General features: G+C 39.9%; 1 protein-coding gene across 10 annotated transcripts in view; it reads right to left on the bottom strand.

Moving 5' to 3' along the window:
- The window catches only part of camta1a (calmodulin binding transcription activator 1a), a 283,560-nt gene that overhangs the window by 231,148 nt on the left and 28,665 nt on the right, over window positions 1-23,747 (bottom strand). Inside the window, exon 1 of one of the 10 annotated variants that reach the window (XM_069141524.1) lies at window positions 4,079-4,098. The exons of the other annotated variants lie outside the window; for them this stretch is intronic. The gene's annotated coding sequence lies outside the window, so the exon portion shown is untranslated. Of the gene's footprint in view, window positions 1-4,078; window positions 4,099-23,747 lie in introns of those variants that run through there. 10 annotated transcript variants of the gene reach the window in all.

The following is a 23,747-nucleotide window of genomic DNA, read 5'->3' as shown; positions in this document are numbered from 1 at the left end:
ATCAGAGCACTTTGGTGGAACTTCATTAAACAAACTGTTCATTTACAAAGCCAAGTCTGGACGTACAAAGAGTCAAAGAGATCAAAAAGATCATATTTTCTTTTAAGGAATCTTTCAGGGAACATTAAAAGGAATATCAGCTATAGAGGAATTGCACTGCACTACCACCCCCTACCCCCCACCCCCCTCCAAACCCCACGACACACACACACACACACACACACACACACACACACACACACACACACACACACACACACACACACACACACACACACTCCCCACTCCCCAACTTCCCGCACAAGGCTGAGATTGGGAGCGTGTTACCGCTGAAATGCCAGAGCTCAACTGATAACTGCGATAACAAAGATAGCAAATCTGGGAAATGAAAAATGGCACTTCTCTTCTACAAGGAGATACATCAGTGTTTATTAAATCAATGCCAGACAGAGGAATCTGAAGGTAAAATAATGAACCACTTATAAACGATCTTTGCTTCGCTGGGCCTTACCTGATCAGGGTGTTCAGGGACCACCAATGCGAGGCATATTAGAAGAGGTCTATTAATCCTAGAGCTGCTCATAGCTGACTATAAAATGGGTGAGTCCTCTGTGACTTACTAGGCACATCCTTTTTAATTTTTCACTGTACAAAAAAAGTCAGGCACACAACTTTCATTGATTGGGTGTGAAAGTTTGGCTTGTCTGTGTATTTCTGCTATAAGAGCGGAGGATATTTCATTACGGTGCTCTGGGACACACATTACGCTGCTCTGCTACCTTTCGCACAGCATCCATGGCAACTGGAGGGGCCACACAGTCCCAGCAGAAATGTGCTTTTAATTGAGTGACATCTAATCAGGCAGTGAAATACAGCAGTGGAGCTAACAAAACAGGTCAGCGAGGGACAAGGACTACCAGCTGCAATCGGCATCACGGCACAGCGCTCAGTTGTGCTGTGTTGACCAACACGTATTAGTCTGGTTTTAATGAACAAAATTACAGGGTTGGAGGTATTCTTCACAAGATCTTTGGGCGAATGTGTGATTGGATATGATGAGCCCTTCTTAAGACTACACCAGCTTGGGGAGGAGGCATGTCTTTGATGTGCTGAAATTACTGGAGCTGAGAGGTCTCACAAGCTACGCCTTAACACATATTAAACAGACTCTAAAGGATGAATTTTTCACCGTCATCTGTTTTTTTCCCCCCATCTTTAGCGTGTTGGTGTGCCGGGTCGGGCCTGGGCTGTCTGCTTTTTTCTTCCTCAAACATTGCTGGTATTTTTAACTGAACTAGCATTTCCTCCTCATTATCAGATGTTGAATCAGTGCACAGGGGGACACCATCAACTCCCCTCGACCTAAAATCATCTGCGGTGACAGCACTCTGTAGTGGCACACACAGATAGAGGGGGTAAAGGCTCAGTCTCAGTAAATCGTCTTGCCTGCGCTTTGGGGAATCATTGGAATTCATGATCTTTTCTCAGTATGCTAACAATAATCTTCTTCTAGCTCTGTCTCGCACATCACTAGGCATAGCAAACACTTGTCTCCACTGAGTCTCAGGCAGCATCAGCTTCGCCTCACCATGCAAATTTCTCTTTGTATTACATCTATGCCCTCTACCTTTTCCAGTCACTACCTTTTATACAGCTGGAGGATAAAACCAGTGCTCATGAGTGATCACCTTTTATTCTCATCGAGGATTTTACTTTGATAAATCTTTGAGCAGTAAACAACTGGACTTTTTCTGCCCGTAGATTACAATAAAATGCATTATAAGGCTCTCGACATGTCTCTACTGAACAAATGCCCCACTCCAGGAGCAACTATGCTCTCACTACAAAAAAGAAAGAGTACAAGATGCTTTTGTTAAGCAGGGTATAACAAATGTTTCTGCGGTAAAATTAGCTGGATAAATAAAATGCAACCCAAGTGAAATTTGTCTGTGTTTGTATATTCCACTAGAGCTCTTAATTGGAAGCACCTTAGGTGGATGCTACTGAGGGTGCTGCTTCAGACTTTACCAGCAACTGAACTGAATTTCATCACGAAGCACAGCTTTTATATTCAGGAGGTTCGGCTTCATGTTACAGCTGAAGGTGGTTTCTTCCATATTGATTGGACTGGCCAGCAGATGTGTAGCTTTAATAATGAAAGGGAGGAGTTTTTTTATCATATGATCTACATATTGATGTCATATGTTTAATGTATTTTATTATGTTTTATGTATACGTTGGAGTCTATGTGCATCCTAAGACAAATTTCCCTTTGGGCACAGTAAAGTTAAAGCTTGACCGTAAACAGCAGATGTTTTCTGATATAGTAAACTTGCACTACATCCCTTAGTGTACCACTGAGGACAAATAAAGATATAAACATATGCCTTTGCAAGTCAATGAATTAATTGCCTGCGTCTCAACATATTTTTGTTATTTTGTCAGCTGTTTTGTTTCACTACATTAAAGTATACATTTATGGCAAATGTAAAAAAACATTTACAAACACCTTCTTTTGGTTGACGCGTTCGTATAATATACGAAGCGTGTGTGCAAATACACTGTATCTTCACATTTCCTCATTAACATTAGGACAATAATCTGGTGACTAGTTTGTGATTGCAATCACATTTAGAAATGTTTCTAAGGCAGGATGTCTTATCATACTTGCCATATTATTATAGACCCATTCCGTCAGCCTCACCTCCAGCACGAAGCTTTGATGGTGTCAAGTGGGAGACGACAACCAATTAAAAGAAAATCAGTCAAACAACTTGGGGTCAGATCTCAAGATGCTCCCAATCACTCATAATTTCCTGTTGTTATGCTGCATTTCAACTGTTCCTGATTGAAGTCTGATAAGTCAGTGGGCACGATGGTCAGTGCGCCATATATGCAACTGTATCTCATCAAAAATAAACTCCACCCTACACCACCCAAAACATTCCACTTATCTGTCTTTAGTTCAAATCAAAACAAATAGCCCGCAGAGCATGACCATGTTACCTTAAACAAACAGGAGCAGAGGTAAGAAGTCTTGCAGCTGCTTTAATACCGGTGGTCTGTTTTTTAGGAACGAAAAGGCTGGGAGATGATAGGAATGGCATGCGTGGGGTCTGACAGGACAAGGCAGTAGTCCTGATAGTATTTCTGTGCACGTCCTCCTCTGTTAGTCATTACTGTGTGCAGACGAGGGGTGATGTTTACTCTGCTGAGACAAGCAAGTCTACTGCTCTGGGTTGCAACCTTGTGACTCCCTTCTCCCTCCTGCTGCCAGCTCTCCTAACGTCTAGCCCTGGCCCTGCCACACCATCAGCCCACTGGCCTAATGCTGCTGCCGAATGCTTACCGTCTACCAGGACTCGGTTTTTGGAATTAATCCGGCAAAACAAAACAAAACAAAAAAAAGGGATGTTGCATTTCTGTGCATATTGACTGCTTAGTGGGTGTTCGGTTGATATTTCAGAAAATAATAGCATAACACACACAAGGGATGTGATACTGCAATACACTGCTGTGCCATATTTCCTCCTTTTGTCTTTAGTTTCCTTGTGTTGTCACTTTCAAACATTACCTCCACCCACACACATACAAGAAGAAGAGGAAGGAAGAGAGAGACGATGACAGAGATTTACTGCAGTACACAATGTTTGATATAGGGAGTTGTAATCCTTGGTAATAGATTTAAAAAAAAAAAAATGAAAACATGGTTGGATGGTTTGTCATAGAAAGATGATGAAAAGAAATTACAGAATATAAGAAAGAAATTAAAGATGTTAGCAAACACAATTGACAATTTATTGTGCATTAATGGCTCAAGGACAGTGGAAGTAACGAAGCACAGAGAGAGACAAGTGTGAAATAAAAAGGGATAATAAATTAAGAGAATGCAACAGTTATAATTTTACAAATTGAAACAATTATAACAGCCAAACAAAAGGAAAGGAAAATAAGTCAAGGAGGCAGAAGCAAGTTGAACAAAACAATTCAGTGTGAGATAAATGGCAATGATCATGACACATAATGGCAAATGGTTCAAATCAATCATAATGCACCAAATAAAAAATGAAATGATTACCAAGCTTATGCAGGAGGTCAGGGGTCAGAGGTCAAGTTCAATATAAACACGGAAACCATTATGGCGTCTGCATGGATGTCTCTGGAAGAAATAAACAGGGAGTTGAAGTAAGTACACTTCACTGTAAGTGCTGTTTAAGTCCTGCATCTACTTGACAATATGTAGCACTCAAATATTAATGTGACAAAATGCTGTAGTAAGCACTCATTCACAGCAGTGCACAAACCAGAGATGCTCAGTTTCCTTAAGTGGCGGTGGGCTATTTTCAGAGTTTAGTGAATCGCAGACACACTTATTCCAGCCCTTTACAACAATAGAAGGCATCTTTTTATCATCCTATAACAGTGTCAGGACCATAAATTAAGTGTTTGCTCATTTCAAAACCTCTCAGCAAAATTAGGTAGACAAAGCAAGACACCAATGCAAAGCTAACACATCACTCATGCTTTACGTTTCATGCTTTTGTGGCCGCCACTTTTCCTACGGTTACACACAAAGCAAGTTCTAAGACAGCGTACACAGTGCAGACACTAGTAAGACAAAGAGTGTGTCTGATTTTTATTTTTTTGTTCAACCAAAAGAAAATAAAAAAATAATCCTATAGTAGCCTAGAAAACAGTTTGAGGCTCCAGCACACCGAAGCCAACAAAGGCATTACTCTTTGCCAAATAAAGAAAAACTACACAAATGGCTGTGCAGCCGAAGCAGAAAGTATTCATCTATTCAAGTCTGCACATTTTGCTATGCATAAAATGCTTCACATTTATTTCATATTGTTTGTGTGAAGTGAATAGAAAATGCACCAAATAGAACATATTCTTTCAGACATTATTCAAATCTGCTACTCCATCTTCAGTCTCCAGAATTATTCCTGCAGTGTTCCTCACATGATCCCTGTGCTATCAGTGACCAGGTCAGTGACACTGCATCTCCACATGTACACTGTATGATTCATTAGAGGATGCTAAAACAATGCAGATCCTAACATTGTGAGAGTAAGACATTGTCCATGCATGGTTAAAATTCAGCAACAAAAAAAATTCTACTAACACATAACTGCATATTTGACAGTGGAGTCCAATATTACACCCACTAAAATATCATCTCATCTTCAGTACAATGGGCTGATGACTCATTTTTATTTAATTGAAACCCAAGAAACCGTACTTGTCAACTCTTAAAACCTAAAAATTCACTTAGGAGCATTTCAGGGAGCAGATGTCACACTTATCAGGGAAAACGGCACAAAATAAATGGTTTTACAGAAGAGAAACATGTTGCTAGGTCCTCGACCCAGCCTGAGCATGAAATCCAAACAGCATTCAATGTAAGACAACACTCCGTACACATTTGGCCCAGAGGCAACATATCAGCACTGAAACAAGAAGGGAAATACCTTTCAAAACAATACCAGGTTTTATTAGTGTCTCGCACCTTGAGAAGATCATGCACAAACTCTCAAATAAATGTATTTCGAGATTCTTCTGTAGTGCAATGAAATACAGAAACAGCCCAAGGCTCGGGGAGACACCTCGGAAGCTTCTGCATCTGTGTGCGATTAGTTCCACTACCTAAGATAAAGCATGCAGAGCAAATGTAACCCTCATCATAATCTGTGTGTCATGAACGCAGGGGAACGCTCAACCAGAAAACAACAATAACCGCTGTACGGTATAGCCTACCACTGTGACAGTGGCTGGCGTAAACCATAGTCCTGCCAGTGTTCTCCACCCATCATTAATTGTCTGATCATTATGGAAGAAAAAAAACAGCACGGGAGTGAGCAGACGGCAGCTCTCACAGGTATTAGCTGCTAATTGCCGTCAACTAAACAGGCAGCACTTTCTGGAGAAAACAATCTATATTAATTCTTCCTATTCTACCCTGCAGAATGCACACTGGAATTTCTTTGGTGCACAAGATAAATGCTTATACGATAATTACAACTAATTGTGCAAATAATTGCAAAGCTCTCGTGCCACCTATACCCCCCTAAAAAACAAAAGCAATCTATGTGGCTCTTGGCTGTGCAAATGAAACAGCCTTATTTCTCTATAGTCTCTGCCCTCTGGTCATTCATTTTCCAGCATTTGTATCTGCTCTGTGGTAAAAGCCAGATTTTGCTCAAAGTGAGGGGAAGGGAAATGGAAGGGAGCTGATGACAGGGATTCATGGATGCTCTGAATGCAGACATGCTGTTCCCGCGTCTTGCCTCTCCCAACAAAACATTTGAAAAGCTTCAAAAGCCCGGAGCTTTACGCTCTGGAACACATCTTTTGATTATATCCAAGTCTCCTCCTTTTAAGGGATGGAGAAAAAAAGAAACAAACAAAACATCACCTGTGTATCGAGATAGCCTTTTGCAGGAGGTTTTTTTTCACCTAATCCTTTTCATTTCAGGTCAGTAAAATATTAGTGCTTTCTCACTGCTCTGATGGTCAAATCACATTTCAAAGGTTCTGTGTGCCTCTCCAGCAGAGGGAAGGAGGGAGGGAGAGAGACAGGGCAGTGGGGAGCTCAGGCAATCCCCCATCTATTACAGACGAACCAATCATCAAAGACAAATTACAGTACACTTCACTGAGATATGCTAATTCCAAATTAGATGCAAGTCATCAAAAGATCAGCATTGCAATATTTTGCATCTACAAATTGAAAATGTCTGCTTTCAGAACAGGTTATAATACCAATATAGGAAGAAAAGAAAAAACATGAGCTCCATCCAGGCCCACAGGCGGCATGTACTTTAAAACCTAGTTCAATACAAAAAGATTTATGTGGCATTTTTGCATAGATGTGCTTCAGTAAAAGAACTGCAGTTGATCATTGCCGATGAAAAATCGTGGCTTGACTTATTCTCCCGAAACTTTATTTTACTCTGGTTTTTAAATAGGCGCTGTCAAAATTCACAGTCATCTCTAAGTAACAACTCATTAGCTGCGAGTTAGAGTCGTTGTCTTCTTGTACATAACTCATTTTGTTTTCTTTTTTGTAATCTATTCCTGGATTACTTGTAAACAGTATTCATGACAGTATTCATGATAACTGTATGTTTATACGCCCACTTCAGAATAAACAAATGATTAAATCTAAATTTAGTTTGCAAAACAGCATCTACCTATCCTCGCCTTCTCAAAAATGTTGAAAATTGTTTTCTCTGCTCTCTCTGTCCTCTGTGCTGAAAAACATCGAACACATTATAGTGGAAGCATTTATAATGTAATTTTCCTTGTGATCATAAACACCTCCATGACTCATCTTGTGTTTTGCTACATTTGTGCTGGCGTGGTGACCTTCATTCAGTCCCGCACATTATCAATGTGCTGTTGATTTATAGAAGAGGGCAGTCAATAGTTGACATTAATTACACCCTAAGCACATCAATTGTCAACATAATAAAATATAGTAATATAAAAAAAATTAACATATATATATATATATATATATATAGAGGCAAATAACAGGTGGATGCAGCAGCATCATTAGTAGATTATGGCGGTTTTTCTCATCTAACTCTCACTAAGAAAGCAAATAAGCATTTTTTTTTTTTATTTGATGCTAATTGTTTGTGATATAATACACAAACAGAACTGTGACATTTCAAATATTCATTAAATGTTTACTCCGATTAAGCTTTTTTTAATGAATCCAAAATCCAAAATCTGTCTATTTTACTGCTTACATTATAAAACAAAAGGTATATTCTCAATATGTTGAACAGGGATAAAATATAGATCTATGGAATGCAATGACTTGTGAGGCTACGTCATCTGATCAGTAGATACCACTGTCTACCATCATTGTTCTGCCGAGGTGTTAATCGTTGATTTGAGGAGGAAGACTGCCAATATGCATTTAGTTTAAACAATAGAAACACAGACAGACAATTACCCAGTCCAGAGGGAGTCACAGACTAAAGAGCTGGTCAATATTTCCGTGCAACATATGCATCAAAATGGCTGGGTCAGCTCCAGCATCTTGCTACTCTTTCTGCTCTCTCCCTCTAAGTGCCTTTTCTCCCAATCCATGTCCGAGGGGAGGACGATTGCCACATCACTGAGGTGTGAATACGTTGATGAATTTACCCTTTACGTTTGACACCTGATATGTAAAAGCACGGCTTATGTTCAGAAGCAATGAGCGGTGCTTTGACAATGTCAATATTTCTCTCCAACATGCAGAGTAGGCATATAGACTAATGACAGACCGAGTATATCAGCAAATGAGAGCACAACAGGGGCAGAGGACTGCGTGTGTGTGTGTGTGGGGGATTAATAGCTCCAGCAACAAATGACCTGACAGGACAACTGCAAACACACCGACAGACGAAGAGGAAAACATCCACACAGCGCATCTACACATTCACATACACGACCACAGGGAAACATATTTATTTTTAAATACAACAGCAGCCGTAAGGATACACTCCGACAGTTGCCTGCATGTCACTAGTGGTAACATGTAAAAGGGAATAGCATTTGCAAACACCCATGTAGCTTTGTTTCAAAGGCTCCCTTCATCAACAGTATCTTGTTGAGGAATATAACCAAACTCCTCTGTGACTTTCACCCATGGCAGCCTGCTTTATTTAAGGCAGTTGTAGTCGGGTAAACAGATTTTTATTTCTTCAGTTCTTCAATAGAAAGATCCCTTCCTAACACCGTGTGTGATGCCCCCCTGAGACCTCCCCCCCTCCCCAGTTATACCACTTCCCCATCCCCCTTCAGCATAAGGCTCATCACAAAAGGCACAACAAGGATATATTGTCAAGAATTTTACTTTTAGCTAGTGCTGATTGAAAGAGGCTGACTTTTATTCTCTCAAGTGCACCCTTTCTCTTTTCCCTCTGCCATGGTACACGAGGGTACCATTACGGTGGCTGTGGACTTCATCCATTCATCATTCTTCTCACCTATGAAGCAAAACACACATATATCAACCATAGCTGCCCTCCCACTTCCCTAAATCACGCTTTGTTCTACTGTGTGTAAAGAAAACTGCCTAGGCTTTGGACATCAACACCCACTGAGCCAAAGGAGAGGGGTGCTGCAGGAGAGCTTCAGTGTTTTGCTCTGCATAGCCGAAATTAAGAAAAAAATGGAAGAAAAGCAATCATAGTTTTTCATGTGTACGATTTAAATACCTTTAACATTTAAAATTATATCTTTCTGATTTTGCAATGTGGAGGAAAAAGCAATCTTGGGTATTTGTGCTAAACGTGGCACAAAATAGACCTTTTTTTCTGATTCTGTTGAGATTAAGTCTCATTTGGAAAGGAAGCAATTCCAATTCAATCCAGGAGTTTAATGACTTTGTTCAGTGTAGATATTATCATAAGTGAACCTATCTAAACAGCTTGCAGCTGGTTAAAGCTGTTGTGTCCTCTACAGCTTTTTCCCAGGGTTTCAGCCTTAAGCATTTTCTTGCTTTAAGAGTTTATAGGTGATATCTGGTTTCATTATAATAGTACAGTAAAAATCACAGGCTACACACTCAAACCAATGTCTAAAGAGATAAGAGGAAAATGAATATCACCTCATGTTTTGAGAAGTCTACCACTTGAATACATTTATTTGAAATGGCTGTCACTGGTAACGCGGGTCAGGGATGCCAGTGATGAGCCACGTTTAAAACCAATCCGGAGTGTTAGTTACTTTCTGTACTAATTACTAACACAGAAATGTTATTGTACAACTCTGTAACACACCAAAACATGTAATACACTCGTGAGTCAACTAGAGGATCCTGAGTTAGGGACACAATTTGCCTTGCCTTGATGTGAAAAGTAAGATGGCTCTGTTTTACGCACCAAAAACCACGTGGTTTGCTTAAAGAAAAGATCACGGTTTGGGTAATTCGGTTAATTTTAGGTGTCAAAACTACTTGCTTAGAGTAAGGAAATAGATCATGGTTTGGGTTGAAATAAGTCATCTTATGTTAGTAACATTAACTAGGTACTTGTTGCGTTATGTACGTAGCTCAAGATACTTCAAATAAATGACTTCTGCTGTCCCACAGACTTGTTCACTGGTCGTCCGGGTGATAGGTCCTGTGTTTGTTCCATCAAAACGTGGCCTAGGCGGGGTAAAACATGGCCTAGTAAAACATGACATAGGCGGCGCAAACATGGCATGATACTATGGGCTGTACTGTGTGAGTTTTGGTGAGAATGTCTAATAACTGTTGTGTGAGTCACAATGATTACATCTACCATAATCTGCATTTAAGGAAAGCAACATATTTGGAATCAGGATATTTCTCTGGAGGTTCGAGGTTTGCTACCAATCTAAATTTGAAGTCCTCAGTTTTACAAAATTCCCTTATTTAATCTAATATCCTTAATGTATCATTATACATTTAAAACGTCCTCCTATTGAAAAAGCATTGCATAGAGGAAGGACATGTTCGCTTCATTTGAAAATGCAAAGTGTTCTTATTCATCAGTACAAGGCTAGTTTGGCTTTACGTCAGCTGGACACCTTGTCCTAGTAGATGGAGCATGACTGGTTTGCATACTGTATGTAGGAGAGTTAATTGTGGTGGGATTATTTGCCATTTATTCATTACACAAGCAATTTCTCTTGCATTATTCATCTTCCAACAGGATCCGGGGCATGTTTTAATCATATTGAATGCAGATTGACAGTGCTGTGTCACCACTACTTTCAAATGAAAAGCCAGCAGATAGCAAGCCCATCTTTGTTCAGCGTCGCAAATGTTAAAAACTTGAACAGATTAAAAAACTGTCCATGTGCAAATATCACTGGCATCTTAATGAAAGGAGGATGTTTACATGTTTTTGATATAAAAGGATTGCAAAATGCCAACAAAACAGACAGCACAGCTTCTGAGGCATGTTAGATTGCTGTACAAGTCGCTGTGATACTTTCATGCGGCACAGCATGGGGGGATCTGTCCTTTTAATCTCTAATCCTTTCCTCTGTAAAGAGGAGGAAAGGGTGAGGATCAGAGAGCAGAGAGAAGGTATCCTCTCCCAGACGCAGACCCATGCCAGGGCACTCTTCCTGTCCTGTACTGAAGCTGTCACTATTGGTGTCTGGAGCCATGAGGCAGGCAATTTTAGTGTTGTGCTGTGAATCGATACCCAATCACATCACGTTCGCAGGCAGCACATCAACCTGAAGAGGCCGTAGCGCAATTTACAGCATATTGTTTTTGGCCCTGGGAGCAAGCAGCCACTAGGAGCAATAGAAGCATCATGGCAGAGCAAGACAAGGCCTTGTCATGGCCATAACGGCCTTATCTCTGGTCACAGAAGTAGTCATATTAAACACGAGAGCCAAGGAGGGCTCAGGAACACACTGAGTGCATAATGTATCCGCTGTTTAATATTGGCTGTGGGACCCAACATGGTGGCTTTAATGCACGGATTCTCATCTTGACAAAGACCAGTTAGAGTAAATCTATCGACCAGCAGGCTCGAGGTTAACTCTGTATACACACTGTGTATACCTGATATTTGTACTTCCTGTTTTAGTCTACCCATTTCAGGGAAAATATTTCCCATTGAAACAAGTAAATATCCCATATAAAATGGAAAAAGGCAGACCCAAAATCAGATAGAGAGCTGCAACAATTAGTCTATTAATCGATTACTTGATCGACAGAAACTTAATGGTGATCTACTTTGGCATGTGATTATTCATTTTGTTCGACATTTTTTGCGAATATCTGATATGTCAATATTTTCCAACCGATATATGCACATGTTATTTTTCTCTTAATTGCAAAGAACCATCCAGTTTCTCCTGTAGTGGAATTTACATTATAGTGCCTACTTGATGGCCCGCTGGCAGATGAAGACATCAAATTCAATGCTTCTCAAAATGAGCACATTCACAGAGCAAAAATTTTAAAAAAAATACTTCAAGTTGTTATGGGAAACATGTCATAACATTTTCTTTTAAACAAAACTGTAAGTTTCTTTCTACCTAAACAGGCTTGCATGAAGCTCTTTCTGAGACAAACATTGCAAACTGCAACTTTGTACAATTCATAAAGCCTCCACACAGCAGATATGCCGTATTGTTGCAGCCTCTGTCATGTTAAATGAAAGAGACGTGAAGACTCTGCAGGCGTATCCTCACTCCAGGGACATGGTGCTGAGTATTTAGTCAAGCATAGAGAATGATTAAAGGGTCATTTTATCGGTCTGTCGTATTGGCAGGAATGTCCCTTTTGAGTCAATGCCAATATTTCATTTTAAAGCTTATGATGTGCCAATACTGTCACGCATTCCGAGTTTTGAGTCATTTATAATGAAATAATGCAAAAATTCTCTGATTCCTGCTTCTTCAGTGAGAATATTTTAGTCCTCCATGATAATAAAATGAATATTTTTTTGATTGGGGACTGCTGGTGGGTACAAAACAAGGCATTTCAGGATACACATTTTGGCTTTGGGAGATACTGCCCCACGCTTTTCTCTATTTTCTGACATTTTAAAGACCAGCTGGCAACTGATTGATTGAGAAAATAATCAACAAAGAAAACAACCCTTACTTACAGATATAAAAACAAACTTAGAAAAGGCAAAAAAAAACTTGTTCAAACACAGTGCATGAATGGTATTTCCATATGGTTATCAAACAATGCGTGAATATTGCAACAGGAACGGTAGTGCGCCCATGAGGGGAAACACCAGTGCAGGTGGGATTTGAAGACTCACACTGCGGGGGGCAGGGACATACTCATCATTCAGAATAAAAAGAACTTGATGTTTGTTTGTCTTCAACTTGCGTCTTGTCAAACCAACAAGTGGTTTCCATACACACCTGCAATCATTACCTTCACACAGCAGGGTACCCACAGTGGAACACACAGCCCCGCTGTGAGCACAGTGTGCTGCATGGATTAGAGGAGAGAGACACATGGTATTCTCTGGTGAAGCAAAAACTAAAGAGGCGTAGGCAAAACTACGCGCTATACATTACCACAAAGAATGTTAACTTCATGTCGCAAATGTACACGTTATGTGGCAACACCATACACTCTTTGAATTTAAACAGCAAATTACATTTATGATGACAACGATCAGACATTACTCTGAAGATGACAATGATAAGAGTAAAAGCATTGAAAAGCAATTAAAATCGCTGTCAGGTTGAGATAGCAGATAATTACTTCCATGGGAATGCATATTAATTTCATCAGAGAACATGCCTGTACATGCAATAGAATGCATTTAGAAAAGAAGAGACGTATGGGGTTAATAATTTCATATAGTACACCGTACAGGTCTGGTGAATTCTGCCCAAGCATGTCTCTTCCTGGTTGTCATTACAGTGAGAGCTGGTGTTGAGGTAACTTTCATCAATGGAGGTACTTGAGTGGCTTACTTGGAGGTAGTCCACTGTTCTTTAGTGTACAATCACTAATCTGATCAGAAAGGCACAACAGGAAACAGGCCTATTATACGTAAGAATGAAAGACGTATCACTGCTGTTTGATTGATGCGGCTATTCCCCTGGGAGAATAAGCCTCTACTTCACTTTTAACAACTGCAGATGACACAATACGCTGTACCTGAGATGGTTGTTATGGCTACGTAATTCTCTTAAAATGATGCTTTTATTCAGAGCAAAACCAACTGAAGCAAGTCAAGGGCAAAACTGCTAAAGCATTTACTGGCACAGCTTTGTACGTGTTCTCTGACTTCTGCTTTAAAATGCAGTGAGGTTGTAACATGGTTTGGTTTGAGGGCTTTTTTGCATTTAGTTTGAACTGGATAGTGCTATGCAACTAAGCAAAATGTATAACTTATATCACAGCTAAGGCTTCGTGATCTGTGCTGCAATTTATCATTTTCATGATTAACTGATCTGCCAATTAGTGTTTCAATTATGGTATCAATCAGGGTATTTGGTATATAAAGTTTCTGGAAAAAAAAACAAAAAAAAACAGCAGAAAGTCCAAGGTGACATCTTCAAACTACTCATCTTGTCTGACAAACGGTCCAAAACCCATTTACTATCACTTAAGACAAAGACAAGCAGTAAATCCCTCTTTAAGACGCTGCAGCTAGAGGATATCTGGCATTTTTGCTTGAAAAGTTTTTACAAGACTAAAATATATGTAGTATAGATTTAACTATTAATCAATCCTTCAAATAGTTGCTGATTCATTTTCCGCTAATTGACTTAATTAATCTGCTTTCATCCTGGTTCAAAATGATTTAAAAATGGAGTGGCAAGTCGTCTGCTTCTGTGAAATATTTAGTGAACGGTGAGTTCCCCTTGCACTGTGGTCCCTGTCCCTGCCTACACCCACTCATGGCCCGGGGAGGATGCAGACTGCAACATGTCTCTGGCAACACTCATGAAGTCACGACAACAACAAGGAGGGCGGGAATTGCACATTTGCACCCCGCAAAAGATTTCAACACGTATCACACAGGCGCCACACACACACACACACACACACACACACACACACACACACACACGTAACACAGCAGGAGTCACTAATGTAGCATCAAAGCTACGGCACCTGCAAACACTGCCAATTGTGTTCACATGTGACACTCTAATCCAGGATTCTGCAGTGGTGAGCAACTGCTTTCATCCCTTTGCCCTTGAATACCTTTAATTTTTGACATCAGTGTAGTATTTGTTCGATTCGCTACACCAATTTGCTACAGATCTCTCCCAAACGACACTCAAGTTCACCAGACTTACTTTGATATCAAATGGGAAAATTCAAGAAAAAAAACAAAACTCTGGAAAATATCTTCCTTCACCATGTCACAAAATTAAAACAGTGTTATATAGAATATCAGATTGATGATGCCATTAACAACCACTTTTAGAACAACTGCACCAATTCACTGCTGTCTTTGGTATTTAATGCAGTTTTTCCTGTTTAAAAGAATATACTTAAAATCATGTCAAATCTTATGAAGCTCAAGTTAAAAAATGAAGTAATGAAGAAAACCATAATTGGCTCAGATTAGAATGATTTTATTTATGTTAGAATTATAAGAACTATCATTTCATAAAAAATATTCATATTACTGTGATTAATTAATGTCATAATTATTCTATTTTTAATGGTCTAGCACTCGTACTTTATCTGAAAACACTACTGAAACCAGAACAAATGGTTCATTTCTATTTTTTAGTAGACTGTTCCCAATAACAATTCCATAACAAAGTCAACCAGTTTGCACATCTTTCCAAGATTACCTCAGGTCTGGGATCAGCGGATCCGGGGCTGAATACTAACATTTCCATTTACAGATAGCAACAGCTAATACCTTTACACTGATTAGAAGCTGTCAGTCCTCTATTTGATTTGCAATCAATATATTGTGTACATTAGTGCACAGTATACATGACGTGCGCGGGTAAACTAGTAAATGCATCTAGTATTTCCACATTTGCAAGAATACCCATGTTCCCCCCCCCCCCCCCCCCTTTATGACGACATCACAGAACAACCCTCATTTACCACCTCGGATGTTCTCCACACAGAGATCACAGTGTTCATATAGACATATAAATGTGAATTTTCATCATATCCTCACGCAGAGCATATTAATCAGCAGTGCATCCCTTGCCAACCAGACCTCATCCATATTCCTGCAGGCTTATTGCAAGGGGAGCGGCTGGTGATAAAGCAGGATCGATATGCAGAGCTGGTAAAAACACAGCGAGTACAACAGCATGGCACAAAGGTAAAGACCAGAGAGGACAGCAGAGTGAAGGAAGGTGTCTGGTAAACTGAGTTTAAAGAAAAAAAAAACTTTATCCAGAGCATGGTAATAAGAGGAGAGAAAGCAGGGCTTCTCCGCTTCTGCTATAGTTAAATAAAGCATGAAATATACATATGGTACACTGTAGGCTAAGGTGTGGTACAGATGATATTCTATTCATAGGGTAGGATATTTGCTCAACTTCTTTACCAGCTGTTTCAGTGGTACAAATATGCATTTTCACGGACCCTATAAAGGTAAGCAAAACCTCACTGCTTTAAATGCCAGAAGGTGTATTGAAAAATACAGCAATAGTAGGTTAACTCTTCAGGTACTGTATTTTTCTTTTTTATACCAACAAAGAGGAAAGCATGTTCTGTAGTTCAGAGGTGGAAAGCATGCAACAGTCTAGCTATACTATAAGTTGGGACACACTGCTTTTAAACCTTTCTGACAGGTAAACCTGGGAAGGCATCAAAGATTTTCTCTCTTTGGCATATCTCAAAACTGCCACAGAGAATTGAGTGACAACTTTATTTCTCATCTGTTACATAAATCACAGAAATACAGTGAAAGTCAGCTCTACAAACTAAGAAATTCCCCATGCTTTCTAAGCTTCGAAGGATTTCTTTAACAAAGTTCCACACAGGAGCGAGAGAAAAAGTAATTTCTTTGACAGGCAGACATTATGTGATAGAGCAGACTTTTCACTGCATTAAAGAATGGGGCTCCAAACAACAAAGAGATAGTAGCTGTTTAAAAGGCCAATTTTCCAGTCCACATTGTCATTGTCACACTCTTAACTCCAAAGGCAGACATGCACTCTGGCATCAAAGGCCATTGATTTTCTAATCAAGAGCAAATGATGATTAAGGCATATCTGCCCCCTTATCTTTCCGTTTAAAATCCTCCTTTCTGGATTCAATTTGACTTTGGCTGTTTTGCTGCTGAGGGGAATCAGGACAGTCAAAGACAAAGACACCTTGTAGAGACAACGGGCGGTGTCATGAATGATTACGGCTAGTGGAACAGAAAATGATCACCCATCCTCCCTCTCCCTGGGTCACTAAAGGCTTGCTTTGTTACAAGGCCTTTTTATCAATAGACATGGAATCGTGGAAAGATTCGATTTCATAAATATTGAAATGATACTGTATTGTAATTGATGGCTGAGTTATAGAAAAATGGCTTCTCATTTGGTACTAAATTTTGACAACACGTGTCTTCAGCCCCATACTTTTCTGAGTTGCGTTGCAGTTACTGGAGGCTTCTCTGTACGCAACAGGCTAGCTGGCGTCTAACAATAGCACGTGGGGCATTTGAGGAACTTCGGAAAATGTTTTGCATCTAGCGAAAGCTAAGGCGTTTTAGTCACATCAGTAAACTGTAGTGTGTACCGCTTGCATGTGAGGCGTTGGGGAACATTGATAAATTGTAGCGTCTAGCAATATGATGTGAGGCGTTTTAGGAACATCAGTGAAATGTTGCATCAAGCGACGGCGTGTAAGGCGTTCAGGGAACATCAGTAAATTGTAGCAAGCAGCGACATCGTGTAAGGCATTTAAGGGACGTCGGGAAAATGTAGCTACAGATATAACCTGGGTTACACTCTCCCTCTTAACTCCATGAAAATGTCAGATTTGTAACATAAGGCACAGTCATTTTATTTTTGGTTAAAATGGATTTTATCACATTGCTACTGAAAAAAAAAAAGTATCGTTGAGGAGCGGGTATTGAAGTAAGGTTATCGGCACTGGAACATTTTTGAACGATGCCCAGACCTACATGAGGCACAGATATACACAATCTCTGACGTGGCAGTTTTACAAAAATGTAAATGTGGAGGAAATCAGGTTCCCCCACAAGTGCTGTATAGACTCCCACCTCAATACTCTCTTAAATTCCCAAACTGGGTAGCAATAAACAATGTTAGAAAGGTTGGGAATGAACGCCCCATCTCTTTTACCCTGATAACATTAAGAAGTAATACTACAAAGCAGAGCCTACTCACCCTAAGGGTGCAAATGCTCATTTCTTAGCAGACTTCAATTATCCCAACTTTCTCCCCTGGTCGGTCTTCCCATGTATATGTTTAGCCTTTGTGATACACCTGCCTGAGGATGAGGGATTAACTTCCACCCTTCTCTCTCTAAGCTTGGTTTGGACTTTAGGTTTAACCGTCCTTCAGGACCAGCCCGGAGCTCAGCTTAACAATGACGCCCAAACCTCTCATCGCTCTTGCAGTCTCTCTTTCGCTCACCCTCTATTTCCTCATTCCAGCTCAGACCGTAAACATTTCACTGAAGGGGAAAAGAATCAAAGACAGATGGACATCATCAGTCCTGACCTTCAGGCAATGCCAGCTGAACATGCAATGCAATGTGTTGTGTTGTTAAAAGTATAGTTCTAGTGCTGGTGAAATAAACAGGACAGACAGACAGATAGTGGAGACAGACAGAAACACATTGTAAAACATGCAGGTCCCAATATCTTTGATGAATAGGGGTCATTGTGTTACAGCTGTTTATGCTAATTACTCCAGTTTAATGAGTTATTACACCAGGTTTATTTCTCTCTCAGTCAAATAAGAAGCAATGATACTCGTTTTCCAGATTCATCACTCTCGGCTAAAAACCTCTAAGTGTTCATCACAGCCAAGCAAGACTGCCTTATTGTGATTGGAGGATCATCTACGGTGGATTTTATTGTCTCAGGTGTATTCATCCAGTTTCCTATTAGCTTTGTTCCTTCAAGTTTCCAACTCTGTGATGTCACTGTACCTGAAGCGATTGTGAGCACAGCATCCATCATGACGGAGATGAGAGAGTTGTGAGACATCTTTTGGTCGCACAGCGAGAGCTGACTTGTGAGAGAGAGAAGCGAGCAGGCCACTGTTGGGTGCACAAAGTCCTCTGCAGACAGATGGGACAACAGAGGGAACTACTTTTGTTCCTTTATTATTTTCCTCTCTTATGGATGCCAACATATGTTCAGTGAGTTCATCTCTCAAAAGAAATTAGAAACAGGATGATCTCACTAGGATTTTGTTTGCTATATTTGAATACCAATGAGACGAGAGCATTGTATTGCATGTCCTTTCAAAGCCAGTGGACTGGTGGTTTCTGTGAAGTCTAGTCATCTATAAGCCACTCCTCATTCTGTGACTTAACCACCAGCCCGTGACTTCTACATTTTGTTAAACAGGTCGAGCCTGAATTTAGCTCAGTGAAATGATTCAAGAAGTAGTCAGACTGCTAAATCTGTTTTTAGTTGGAGAAAGGTACAAATGTGTTGCTCTGTCATTTCCATCATCAGATTGCTGAACTATAGCCGGTCCCCCATGATTACTTCTACCTGTCCTTATCGCTGAACACTTCGTACTGATGTAACCTGCTATTCGCTGCGGCTAGATTTGTGTTTTCTTATGGAGAGGTTTCTGTAGATTTTAACCTTAATCCTATCAGCTAATGTGAAGGCACTGATCCGCGCCTGTCTTGAAGGTTATCTGTGCATGTTTCACACCCACAGGCATTCATTATTTACATAGCAGCTCCCCCGAGGCACGAGCCACCACAGGAGGTGTAGATGGGAAATCTACCTCCCAATCTGCCAGCGACACATCCATATCTATACTGCATGGCTCACTGACTTAGGAGGATGTAGCATCAGGATTATCATCCGGTCCCCAGAAACTTCATCATCATCGGCACCGGCAGCTGTGGCAGCGGCATCAGGCTGGCATGTTTGCCTTTTAAATCAGGGGTTCCCCAACAGTGGAGCCTCAAGGGACCCATTTTTGTGGGGGGGGGGGGGGGGGGGGAACAACTCGGAAATAAATCAGACTATAACAATGCTAACACCAACAGACCTCATTAAAAGCTGTCTTGGGGGATGACTACCTATAGGAACTTACAGTACATGCATTTTAATAAATCCTTAAAAATGACATGTTTACATTCAAGTGACAAATTCCTCTAGTGGCAACAGGACGCAGTGTAATGTAATTATAGTACCACAGAGGGAGGAGGTCGGGGTGGACGTATGGGACAATGAAACGTCAGCATTGCTTTCATTTCACTTGATTCACCAACCTTAACCAAGTGGTTATTACCCTAACTATGAGGGGTTCCCCTACCTTAATAAAGTACTGATATTAATCCAACCTTGATCTTTACCTTAACCGACTTTAAACTTACCCGTAGGGTCATAATACAGGCTCGTTTTCATTTATGATCTATCATGATTTAGTGAAGACAAACATGCAGTGTCCTGTAAATCACTCCAGTGGGAATGGACACAAAACACGTTTTGTCAATTAATTTGGAGGACTAACTTACGAAAAAGGAGCATGATCTATCATTCAAGTAAAACTACAATAAAAATCACTAAGGTCGGGCTCTAAATCAAGTTTTAATTGGATGTCTTAGACAAAAAACAGGATATCGGCTGCAGTGTTTTTGAAGGTAATATATGTTAATAATGCTCATTTTGATAATGTCTAAATCAGTCGTTCATCTGGCATCCAACAGCCGTGTGGAGTAAGATAAATATGGCAGCGATTGGATGCAGCAGTTTCACAGCCTTATTCCATAACCCCATGGATAATTAATTCTAATGATACTTTTTATCTGCGACACCCATCACGATAAACATCAATGCGCAAACCTACTCATATGAATGGCTATTGAACGTAACACTGACCTTTCCAGACCCCCCCGGACCTCCAAAGACAGAAAAACACCCTGAACACTCACACCAGCCCTTTTAGTGAGCAGGGCTGATTTGATATTAGCATGACAAGGGTATTTATAGAGCTGCATATAGCCTCGCTCTCGCATCCTTTCTACACCATGGGCCCATTCCAGCCCAGACACTATTGGCAGCCCTGTTCACTCACTGGAAAAGCCATCATGTCAGCACACTGGCAGAAGATAGCATGTTGTGCTAACAGGTTTGGGGGCCGCTAGAAGAAGCCCTACACAGTTCATTATGCAGTGACAATATACTGTACATTTCTTCTTGGATGCCTTATTGCACACCGCTGAGACAATCTGTCTCAAGATGTCACTGTTTTTTGTTTTGTTTTTTTCTCAATCTAATACAGACATTGGCTCTTGCCACATTATGATGTCTTAAGCTTCTATCAGCATACATTGAAGAAGTAGTGTATAAAGTATTATGTATATGCAGATTATGTTTGGGCCTCCCTCCAGTTTTAACCACAAAATTTTAGATACTTCTGTGAAGGCATTACTGTAAAAAAATTGCCCAAACGTTTTTATGATATTTTATATCCTCTAGCATGTGCTACCCTAGTTGGACTGACTTTGTGGTGAAAGTCATGGTATTCGTATTTCACAGTGTAAAGTGAGTATTTCACAGTTTCTCTCCAAAGAAATGTGATGTTGGTATGGTCATTTATTAAATTACTTGTTAAAATAAATATTCATCCAGCAAACCTGAAGGGAAAAAAAATAAAAAGGTAGGTAATTAGTACTAAATGATTAAATGCAAATTTTTGTTTTGTCTTCAATAATCAAACAAAGAATTAAACAAACTCTGGAGATAAACTAGGACCATTTTACAACCTTAGGCCTTTAGTGATGAGGCTTATACAGCCACATCAATCCCAGTGCAGTATGTTTATTCTAACAAGCACTGGTTCAAAAAGCCAAGGACACCAGGAAACTAGTCTCCACGTCCCTGGATATGCCCATTAAGATCAGCAAATCATCAGCCACACCAACAGGGAGAGCGAAGTAAATCAAATAAATAAGTTAGAATACCCCCGAGCAGATGTTTACATAAACATTATGGAGAAATACATTATGTATTGCCCAGTGCCCTGACTGCTCCGACAGAATTCTCCATTAGGTTTCCAGGTGTTCCTTTATAGTACAGCGATACACAGCTTTGATCAGCCTATCAGAACAATTCCCCCTTTCATCTTGGGGAATATGATTTGGTTAAAGGGAGATTTTGGATCAAGGTTCAGCACGTCCCTTCCTCTTGCTTAGTATTCATGCTGAGTATGGTAATCTGGTGTTGCTTAACTAAAAAGTCATCGGCAACATCAATTTCTTATTAATACGGAGCGCAAATATGCAAGAGGAGGGAGTAGAGTCTGAGCAAAACACAAGTGTGAGGAGTTTGGGAAAAAGAAGTACAGACATATTAAACAGTAAATACAAATCTAAACTTTGAATTTCAAGTTTTGATTTATTAATGTTTAAGAGTTTGATGCTCTATATGCCTTTGTTGTAAAGAATGTCTAATAGCATTTCAGAAATTTATCTTAAGGAAGGTTACACAACTGAATGACCGCAGCACTAGCTTTGACTATTACTCATACAATCAAAACAAATATTACTAAAAACTGCAAGTCATTGAAAGAGAATGTAAAGCTGTTTTTTATTGTTCCGATGACTTTGGTTGTTATTCCGGCCTTGATATCAACAAAAATCCATAGTTTGCTCTTGTAAAAGAAAGCAATTTTAAGATTTGTACAGGAAAAACATACATGTACAGTTTTAAAAAAAAAAATCAGTCTAAAGGTATACTGACGTAGCTACATGAGGGTTTCCTTGACTTCAAGCAGAGTGGAACATTTTGTGTCCTTCTAAGAGGAGGAAGATTGGCTCTGAGTCAAATCACAAACATGCACAGCTGCTGACCTTGAAGTTTGACCTTGTCAATAAAAACGTTTTTTGGTGTTGAAAGGTCGTATTACAAGTTAGACTCCAGTTCCTTTGCTTGATAAGAGTTAATGAAGTTCTATTCCCTTATTTTGTTTATGTGGAACACATCAATCTAACTTGGCAGGCCAAACTTGTTCTGGGCGCCACTGACTAAGTACAGTCTAAGCTCAAAAGCTAAATTATTTAGCCAGCAAGTCCAGTTGATAAATGTTAGCAGTGTAGGTCAATACATTACAGGAATGTGTGGACCAATCCTTTGGTAGGATTTATTATGCATTGGAGGAGATAAAGGCCATTGATTGTCTCCAACAAGGTCACAATAAGGTCTCTTTCTCAACTGAAAGGGGTCTATCTCCGGTGGCAACAACTCTAAAGTTGTTGTCACCATTTGATGATGCTGCACAATGAGGTTAATCAAATCTGTGAAGAAACTAGGAAGTGTCTTACATCTACCAAGGATGCATAGTGATAATGGGCTGTATTTCTATGAAGGGATATCTAACTTTTACATTATTCATGGGGCTGTGGAAAATGCAATGGCAGTGCTAATATAATATTGACCTAACCCCAACACTACATGAATGGCAATAGAGGCACAATTTAACACACACATCTACACACATTGTGGAAAGTCTTACTGGAACATATCTCTTCCTCTTATGATCAATTCACATACAATACATGATACTTGGAAACTCAATACAGTGGATGGTCTTCTTAAAGGTCACAGGAGTGACTGGACACAGAGAGAGAAACACACAGAAACACCCTTTATCGTCTGACATCAGAGCCGAACGATGAGATTGTTTTTGGTCGCGAAATACTCAGGAGGGAGTTTTCTCTCTTAATTTGCTGTAGTGTGTGGGCAGACAAGAATAAACTGAAATAAAGCAGTGCTTGAATGGATTAATGGTTCATCAACCCGCATCTAATGAAGATGTGTGTGAGGCTGACTTTGTAGTAAACCACAATGTCTAAAAGATAGCAACAAAGTACAGACTTAAAACACAAACAGATTTGTATTTGAAGATTTTTTTTTTTTTTTTTTTAACTTCTCAGTCGACCAGTGGAGGAAACTCTCTGCCAAATTTAAATAGGACCAATTTGTGGTAAAAATGCGTTTCACTAATACAATGAGGAGCTGAAAATGTGACAGGCAAGTAAAAACAATTCAGACAACGACCACGAGCGGCGCAGCTATCTATGCATCCAGCTTTTTTCCATGCCTGTGAACCTAAATCATACTGCAGTTACAAAA

The sequence above is a fragment of the Embiotoca jacksoni genome, unplaced genomic scaffold (assembly GCF_022577435.1).
Source record: "Embiotoca jacksoni isolate LCO1_2020_lvr unplaced genomic scaffold, fEmbJac1.0.p SCAF_9, whole genome shotgun sequence".
NCBI classification, from domain to species: Eukaryota; Metazoa; Chordata; class Actinopteri; family Embiotocidae; genus Embiotoca; species Embiotoca jacksoni.
The sequence above is the reverse complement of the archived record's forward strand: the minus strand, read 5'-3'. Positions and strand labels throughout refer to the sequence as shown.